Genomic DNA, 8,890 nt, shown 5'->3' on the forward strand with positions numbered 1-8,890 from the left:
CAAAAATATCCCTGAACATCCATGCATGGCCTCCAAGAGCTCCCCAAACCCTCCAAGAGCTCCCAGTGCAACCACAATGTTCCTCTAATCACACCCAGGGATGCCCTGAAAGCCAATCAAGACCCTCCAAATTCCCCCACAACCCTCAGGACCCCCAGCTGAGGTCACTGTGGGCTCAGTTTTCCCCAGCCCAGGGCCCTGGGTGCTGCCCAATCTCTGCCCCCACTTTGGGGGCTTTCCCTCACTCCAGGACCCCCATGCCCCCCACTGTCACCCACCCCGGTGGTGCCACCAGCGACAGCCCCCGATGACAGCCAGGAGCAGGAGCAGGTACAGGAGGGTCCTGCCGACATTCACAGCCACTGTTGAAGATACAGGGGGACACAACAGGGTCACCCTGAACCCCGGGAGTCCTGAACAACCCGGTGACCTCGTATGACCCCACCTGTGTTCCAGTGGTGTCCAGTGGTTCCCTGTGGTGTCACCTCCAGGGCCAGCTCTGGGCTGAGTGCCCGGAACACGCGGTGCCCGTCCTGTCCCAGCTGGTTGGTGGCCACGCACTGGTAGGTGCCCGAATGTCCCACATCGACGGCCCCAAGCTCCAGGAGGGAACCCCGGGCCACCTCGTGCCTGTTGTGCAGCCAGGTGAAGGTGACAGGGGCTGAGCCCACCTGCACCGAGCAGCGCAGGGTCACGGGGTCACCTGGGCACACCTGGAGTGCCGGGGGACCGGGAGTGATGGTGGCATTGGCCACGGGCACTGCAGGGACAGAGACAGGGCTGGCACCTGGTGAGGCGGGGATGGGAATGCTTTGGGTGGTGTCACCTCAGTCTGGGGGCCCCACTCACCCAGGACAGTGACATTCAGGGGGACACTCTCAGCCACGTTGTCCCCATCGCTCACCCGACACTGGTAGTGGCCGCTGTCATTGTCCCCAAGGTTCCACAGCTCCAGGTCAGGTCCTCTGCTTAGAGGTGACCCCAAGCCTCCCTGGTGCCGGGAGAAGGACAGGGGACCTGTCCCCATGGCCACCGTGCAGCTCAGCACCAGGCGGTCCCCAACGGCCACCCGTGCCCCAGGGGGCTGCACGGACATGGACACCCCTGAGGGCGGAACCCCTGCAGGGGGGACATAGGAGGGATTGGGGACATGGGAAGAGTGGGGAACAGCAGGTGGGAGTGAGAGACTCAGAGAGTGGGAGGATCAGAGAGGGGGTGGGGGGATCTCAGTGAGGCTGAAAGGGGTGAAGTGGGGTGGACGCTTGGAAAGGGAAGGAAGGAACCCCAGGGAAGGATGGGATATTCAGAGAGGGGACACAAGGTGAAAGTTGAAGGGATGCACAGGAAAGATTTTGGGGACCCAGACAGTGATGGAAGGACCATGGACAATGGAGGGACATCAGAGAGGGAGAGGGACACCCAGGAAGAACTGTGGGGATCTGGTGGAGGATGCAGGAACCAGCAAGGATGATGTGGGGAACCAGAGAGAGAGCTGAGAAGGCAGGGCAGCACGCAGAGGGTTGAGCAGGAATGGGAGACCTGTGAGGGCTGTGGGGGCTCCCCGTGCCCATCCCTGCACTCACTGTGCACCGTGACGCCGAGCCGGGAGCTGCTCTTCCGCACGGTCCCCCCCCTTGGAGCGCACCTCGCAGCTGTAATTCCCTGAGTGGGAGACCCCCACGGCCGGCACCAGGAGCTGCGGGGACCCCTGTGGGCCCCCCACCAACTGCCCATCTCGGTAGAAGCGGTACAGGAGGGCGGCTGGGGGCCGCAGGGGGCTGGGGGTGCTGAGGCAGCTGAGATTGAGGGGGGACCCCTCGGGGAGCTCGGGGGGACCCTCCAGCACCAAGACAGGCTTGAGCTCTGGGAAGAAGATGGGGGTGGGGACGGTGGTTCTGAGTACACTGATAAGTGGCTTTGGGGGTGTCAGGATATTGGGGTTCCAGCTGTGGGGGTGCTCACCGTGCACTGTCACTGTCACCGGTGCTGACGCTTTTGCTCCTGCTCGCACCAAGCCCCCACAGTGGTAGTGGCCGCTGTTGTGCATCTCCAGGGGCAACAGGGACAGCTCTGTGTTTTTGAGGGACCCCCTCAGCTCCTTGTCGTCCTTGTAAAATCGCACCCTGGTGACAGGATTGTCCTGCCATCCCCGGCAGCGCAGTGTCACCGTGTCCCCCTCCAGCAGTGCCCATGCTGGCACCTGCAGCACCAGCCAGTCTGTGGGAGCAGAGAGTCGCGTCACACTGAGGAGCCCGAGACAGGTCCAGAGTGGGTGGCAACAGCACCGGGGATATCTGGGTGCAGTATCCACTGCATGGGAGGGTCCCAGAGACAGCAGGAGCACCCCCGTGACACAGCTGTCCCTGTGTGCAGGGGACAGGCTCTCAGCACACGAGGGATGTGCATCCATTCACCGAGTGAAACCCAACCAGACCTATCAGGGAGCCACCCTGAGCATTTCAGATCCCCACTCACCTTGTGATACCATCACGGGGCGGCTGAGCCCACTGCTGGGTCTTTCACACTGGTAGGTGCCACTCTCGGTGACAGTGAAGCTGTCGGGTCCCTCCTGCCACCAGCGCCGCCAGTCCTTGTACCAGGTGGTGGCACCGGCGGTCCCACAGTGTCAGTGTCACCCGGTCCCACAGCACCGCCGGCGTCCAGGGGGGCTCCACCAGGAGCTGGGTGCTCTGGGCACCTGCGGGTGACAGGGGACACCAGCCTGCCAGGGCCACCACGGGGCTGGGGACAGCGGGGCAGGGACATGGCATCCCCCGAGGACTCACCAGCGAGGCTGAGGGTCTGGGCTGGAAGGGAGAAGGGACAGGGCTGGGTAGGGCTGGCACCATGGGGACAGCAGCACCTGGGGGACCTGGTGTTGTGTCTGTCCCCAAACTGTCCCCACAGGAACACTGGTGTAGCATGGAGGTTTTGAGGACAGAAACACTGAAGTAACCCTGGGCTGAGGCAGGACATGGGGACATTGTGGACACCCCATGTGTGCACAGGTCACCTCCCCCTGCCCTAAAGCACCTGTACCCACAGCCACATCCCCATGGACCTGTGCCCGTGATCCTATTCCCATGGCACCTGTCACCATGCCCCATCTGCACGGAATGTGGCCCTTGTACCTGCATCCCTGTCTCCCTGTCCCAAACAGCTGCCCCGACCCCAAGGTTCCTTTGGCCACATCCTTGTCTCCACACCCCAATCCCCTGTTTCCATCCTCACATCCCAGTTCCTCTGTTTCTGTCCCCACGGCCACCCCATGACTCTGATCACACTGGAGTACATGCCCATGCCCTGGCTCTGCTGGCCTTAGGGACCTCAGCGGTCCCCACAGCCCCCCTGTGCCCCCTCCCCACTGCTCTCTGCCTCACCAGGGCCCATCCCCAGGGCGTCAGGCCCGTGCCCAGGGCACTCACCCCACAGGAGCAGCGCCACCTTCCCAGCCATCCCGGTGTCCCTGGCCATGGGCACTGGCTGTCACTCGCTGCTGCGGCCACCTGTCCCCTGGCTGGCAGCTCTTGGGATGAAGGGACAGGAAACGAGGTCATGTCTTGTCCTCACGTGTAGGTGGCTCTTGGTGGGGGCAGGGTGGGGACAGGATGGGGGCAGGTAGGGATCTTGTGAGACGTGAGGGTGATGGTGGAATATGGTAGGGACAGAGTTTTGCCAGAATTTGGAGTCTGAGGTGTTGCAGGGAGCCAGGGATGGGTGTCCAGGGCATGGGTGTCAGGGGAAAAAAGGGACCCTCAGGAAGGGGTTTGTGGTGGAACTAACAGCCATTGGGATGGGATGAAGGCAATGGTGGTGCTGGGCAATGGGAGAGCTGGGACTGTTGTCCAAGAGAGGGGAGGAGAGATCAAAAGAACGGGGGTATCATGATTTGGTTCCCGGGGGGAAACAGGGATGTGCAATGGCTGGGTGGGCACACAGGTCACAACTTCTTCACAGGGTGTCTCAGATTTTGGCTGACTCAGTGCCCAGCACAGCCCCCACAGGGTGTTCATGGCCAGGGGGGCACCCAGACTTGTCCTGAGAGGTTCTGCCTCTCTGCCCCACACACCCCTGGGCTTTTTCCTGGCTCACACATCCCAGGGAACACCTGAGCAGGTAAGAGATGGGCCATCCCAGAAAGGGGAAAAGGGGACTGGGGCGTGCAGGTAGTGGTTGGGGCGATGTGGGGGATGAGGATCTCTGGCTGTGCTCCCCCAAGATTTTCACTTTCTCTTTCCTGCAGCAGAAGGAAGAGGCTGTTTGTACTGAGGCCAGGACGTGGATTCTGTTGTGGGGACACATCCAGAGGGGTTCTGCTCTGAGAGAAAAGGGCTCCTCTGGGCTGGTGACACCTGGGTCTTATCCCAGAGGCCTCCTCGTTCTGGAGGTGCCACATCCTTGGGGATTCCTGTCCCAGAGTTGGCACATCCTGGGCACCTCTGTCCTGGGGTTCCTGAGCTTTCTCACTGTCCCCAGTGTGACCCTGGCACCTCGGGAGTGCCCAAACTTAAGGTGATTCCTGTGTTGACCTTGCCCTATGATGGGAAATGCCAGGTACATTTGGTTCCACTGCAAACTGTGTAAATGCCCATTTGTCCCTCAGGCTCTGATTCCCTGGTAAATCCACTGCACCCTGCCCTGAATTCCCCTGCCTGGGAACTCCCTGCTCCTGCTGGGACACCCCTGTGCCCCAGAGCCACGTGTGAAACCCCTGCTCCATATTTCCACATTTTTCCCTCTCTACTGGTGTCCACATTCAGAACCCAATCATTCTTTCTGGTAGGTTTCAGAGGGCTGCACTTTTTGTTCAAGGAGGAAGGTCCTGGTCAGGTTGTTGAGCAGATCCTTGTGGGATTTCCAGCAGTTCTGGGTCTCTCTCAGTGCCTTGGGGACAGGCACCAAATGATCAATTGCTGCATTTCTGGACTGGTTCCCTCACAGCTGCCCCTGCAGGGGGGTTTCCAGCCAGCCCTGCTCTGAAAACCATCAAAGGCCCTCACAGAGCCACTGCTTGGGTTCACACTGGCTTTTGTGCTTCTTGCAGGGCTGAGCAAACCACAGCCAGGCCTTTTTTGGCCACAGAAAGAATTGTCACCTTTGCAGCAGCTCGAAAGCTGCGAGAATCAAAGCCAAGGGGGCAGGGGAGCCTCAGGTCCTGGCTGCCACCTGGGGCTGGCCAGAGCAGGGCTGGCCAATGCCCATCCCTGGGCACTGGGGCTGGGCCATGGCTGGGCCCACACTTGGATGGCCACTGGATTCAAGGAGCAGGAGTTTGGGAGCTCCTTGCAGCCTGGGGCTCCATTCCTCAGCTGCTCTTACCAGCTCAGATCCTGCAGGGGAGGAGCGAGATTGGGAAAATCAGGAACAGGATTTCTCTACAAATGAAATAAACCCAAAGTGTCCCCACCCCTGAGGACAGAAACCTTGTGTGCGATTGATTTGGAGCAGCACAGGGAGGGGGAAGCCCCCCAAGAGCTTCACAAGTGTTTCATGGGGAGGGTCTCATCCATCTCCTGGTTGCCAGCACTGAGGCCCTGCAGGGGTTTTAAGTGTGGGGTTGTGTTTTGGGTGTTTTTGAGTGTCTGGGTCTTCCCTGACTGACACCAGCCCATGTCTGTTACCCCCAGTCAGCCCTGCTGGGGATTTTCACCCACAGAATGATCTTGGTGGGCTGTGCAATGGGGCCGAGGTGCTGCACCTGTGAGGGTTCCCAAATGGGGATTGAGGGCTCCCAATGAGGGGGTGTAGGGTGGGTGGGTCACACCCTGAGTTGGGGCACCCCAGAGGTCACAGAGGTCACAGTGCCCCACTGAGGACAGAGGGGGTTGGCAGGGCCCCCCTGCCCGGGACAGGGGTCTCCAGGATGTGCCCTACCCTGTACAGGGACTTGCTCAGGGAATGTGTCCAGGGACCCTGCTCAGAACCACCATCCCCCAGGACAGGATCTCCCCCACTGGGATGTGTCACCGCTGGGACAAAATCCAGAATGTGTCACCCCCAGGACAGGATCCCCTCAGGCAGGACCCCCTGGATGTGCCCCCAGGACAGAACCCACCCCGTGTGACTCAGCACAAACAGCCTATTCCTTCTGCTGCAGGAGAGAGAAAGTGAAACTATTGGGTGAGCACAGCCAGACACCCCCATCCTGCACAGCCTCTCCACCCCTCGCTGGAGTCTCTCCACCCCCTTTTCTCCTTTCCTCGGGCTACCCCAACCAGTTTTTTCCAAGGTGCTCTCCAGGATTTTTGAGTCAGGAACTGGGAGCAAGGTGGCATGGCACAAAATTGTGAAAGGGGAAAAAAGAGGAATAGAGAGAGGAGAATGTCAATGGCAGGGGACAGCACAGAAGTGAAGATACCCAGGACCCCCATGTGATGCCTGCCCAGGAAATTAGCACCCCAATGTTGGGCCCTTGGTCACCACAAAATCTGAGGCACTAAGGGAAGGAGCTGTGACCCCTGGCCTGCCCAGACACTGCCATCCCTGGCACCCCCATTCCCCTGGAAACCCAACCATGGGGACTCCATTCTTTATGTTCCCCCTTCCCTGGGACCCCCATCCCAGCACTGCCATTCTCCAGGATCTCCATTCCCAAGGACCCCCATCTGGGTAGTTCCAGGCCTTGGGACCCCCATTCTCTGGGGGCCCATGATTTCCCCAGGACCCCCATTGCCCTGGCACCCCCAAGCTGGGATGCCATGTTGTTCTGGGACCTTCTTCACTGAGTTTTAATCCACCTAACCCTTGTGACCCCCATTCCCATGGGACCCCATCCCTGCACCCCAGTGCCCTGGACACCCATCCTTGGCTCCCTGCAACACCTCAGCCTTCAAATTCTGGCAACATCCTGTCCCACCATCACCCCATGTCCCACAATGTCCCCACCCTGCTCCCATCCTGTCCACACCCTACCCCCACCAAGAGCCACCTACACAATGAGAAGACACCTGCCCTTGCTTCCTGTCCCTTCATCCCAAGAGCCGCCCCCCAGGGGACAGGTGGCCCCAACAGCGAGTGACAGCCAGTGCCCATGGCCGGCGACACCGGGATGGCCGGGAAGGTGGCGCTGCCCCTGTGGGGTGAGTGCCCCGGGCACGGGCCTGACGCCCTGGGGATGGGCCCTGGTGAGGCAGAGAGCAGTGGGGAGGGGGCACAGGGGGGCTGAGAGGTTACCTGAGGTCCCCAAGGCCAACAGACCCAGTGGGGGACAGAGCCAGAGCTCCCTCAGTGTCACCAGGGTCATTGTGTGACACTCAGAACAGGGACAAGGGGACAGGAATGGGATGGGAATGTGGGGGCAGGGATATGGGAACAGGAACAGGGGAAAGAACTGTGGGGTTGGGCTCCATAAGGCTGGGGCAGTTGTGGGGACAGGGAAAATGGGGGAAGCATCATGAGGATGTGGCCGTAGGAATGGCAGGTAGTGACCTGAACAGGCACAGGGTGGCTGTGTTGTCCCTGTCGTCGAGATGTCCGTTCTACCCAGACGTGTGACAAAAAAATGTCCCCTGGGAGCTTCTTCAGACATATTGGGGACTGTACTTGAGCACATTCCTAAAAGAAGGGTGTCCCCACGGGGACATTTTGGGGACAGTCTCACTCTCCCCCCCTCAGTCACACTATCCCTGCAGAGCCACCCCCACCCAGCCCTGTCCCTTCTCCCTTCCAGCCCAGACCCTCGGCCTTGCTGGTGAGTCCTCAGGGGATGCCATGTCCCTGCCCTGCTGTCCCCAGCCCCGTGGTGCCCTGGCAGGCTGGTGTCCCCTGTCACCCGCAGGTGCCCAGAGCACCCAGCTCCTGGTGGAGCCCCCTTGGATGCCGGCGGTGCTGTGGGACCAGGTGACACTGACCTGCAAGGGCTCGGGGACCGCCGGTGCCACCACCTGGTACAAGGACAAGCAGTGCTTGCGGGAGGAGAGAAGGGGCAGCTTCACTGTCACAGAGAGTAGCACCTACATGTGTGACAGACCTGGCAGCGGGCCCAGCCGTCCCCTGATGGTGTCAGATGGTGAGGGGGGATCTCAAACGCTCAGAATGGCTCCATGATAGATCTGGGTGGGCTCCACTGTGTGGGTGGCCTCACAGCCCTCCTGTTGCAACAGGGACATCCCAGTGCATCCCACTGTGGTTGGAGCCACCTGGGGACAGCTGTGCCACAGGGCTGCTCCTGGTGTCCCTGGGAACCTCCCGTGCAGTGAATACTACACCCAGACGTCCCCGGTGCCATGGGCACCCACTCTGGACGCGTCTTGGGCTCCTCAGTGTGACGAGACCCTCCTGTCCCACAGACTGGCTGGTGCTGCAGGTGCCAGCACGGGCACTGCTGGAGAGGGACACGGTGACACTGCGCTGCCGAGCCCAGCAGAACAACCCTGTCACCAGGGTGCAATTTTATCAGAATGAGAAGGGGTTCAAGGGTTCCATCAGGGACACAGAGCTGTCCCTGTCCCCCCTGCAGCTACACAACAGCGGCCGCTACCGCTGCGGGGGGTGGGTGGCCTCAGGAATGTCACTGTCAGCACCGGTGACAGTGACAGTGCATGGTGAGCACACCCACTGCTTGAATTCAAATATCCTGACACCCCCACAGCGACTTTTCAGTGGACTCAGAGTCACAGTCCCCACCCCCATCTCCTTCCCAGAGCTCTTCACGGTGCCGCTGCTGGAGGGTCCCCCCTCAGTCTCAGCTGCCTCAGCACCCACAGCCCCTTGCGACCCCCAGCCCCCCTCCTGTACCACTTCTACCGGGATGGGCAGTTGGTGGGGGGTCCGCAGGGGTCCCCACAGCTCCAGGTGCCCGTCGTGGGGGTCTCCCACTCGGGGAATTACAGCTGAGGTGCGCTCTGAGGGGGGGGCTGTGCGGAAGAGCAGCACCCGGCTCGGCGTCACG

The 8,890-nt window shown here is 60.9% G+C and overlaps 1 long non-coding RNA gene across 1 annotated transcript; it reads right to left on the reverse strand.

Annotated features, from left to right (window-relative positions):
- Positions 1 to 259: 259 nt before the first annotated feature.
- LOC306815714 lies at positions 260 to 956 on the reverse strand. Its single transcript, XR_013777448.1, has 3 exons — positions 850 to 956; positions 446 to 760; positions 260 to 362 (listed from the first exon to the last, which is right to left on the reverse strand). It is a non-coding gene; the product is annotated as an uncharacterized lncRNA (long non-coding RNA).
- Positions 957 to 8,890: the final 7,934 nt, after the last annotated feature.

This window comes from Erithacus rubecula (assembly GCF_903797595.1).
Source record: "Erithacus rubecula genome assembly, contig: scaffold_196_arrow_ctg1, whole genome shotgun sequence".
Lineage (NCBI taxonomy): Eukaryota > Metazoa > Chordata > Aves > Passeriformes > Muscicapidae > Erithacus > Erithacus rubecula.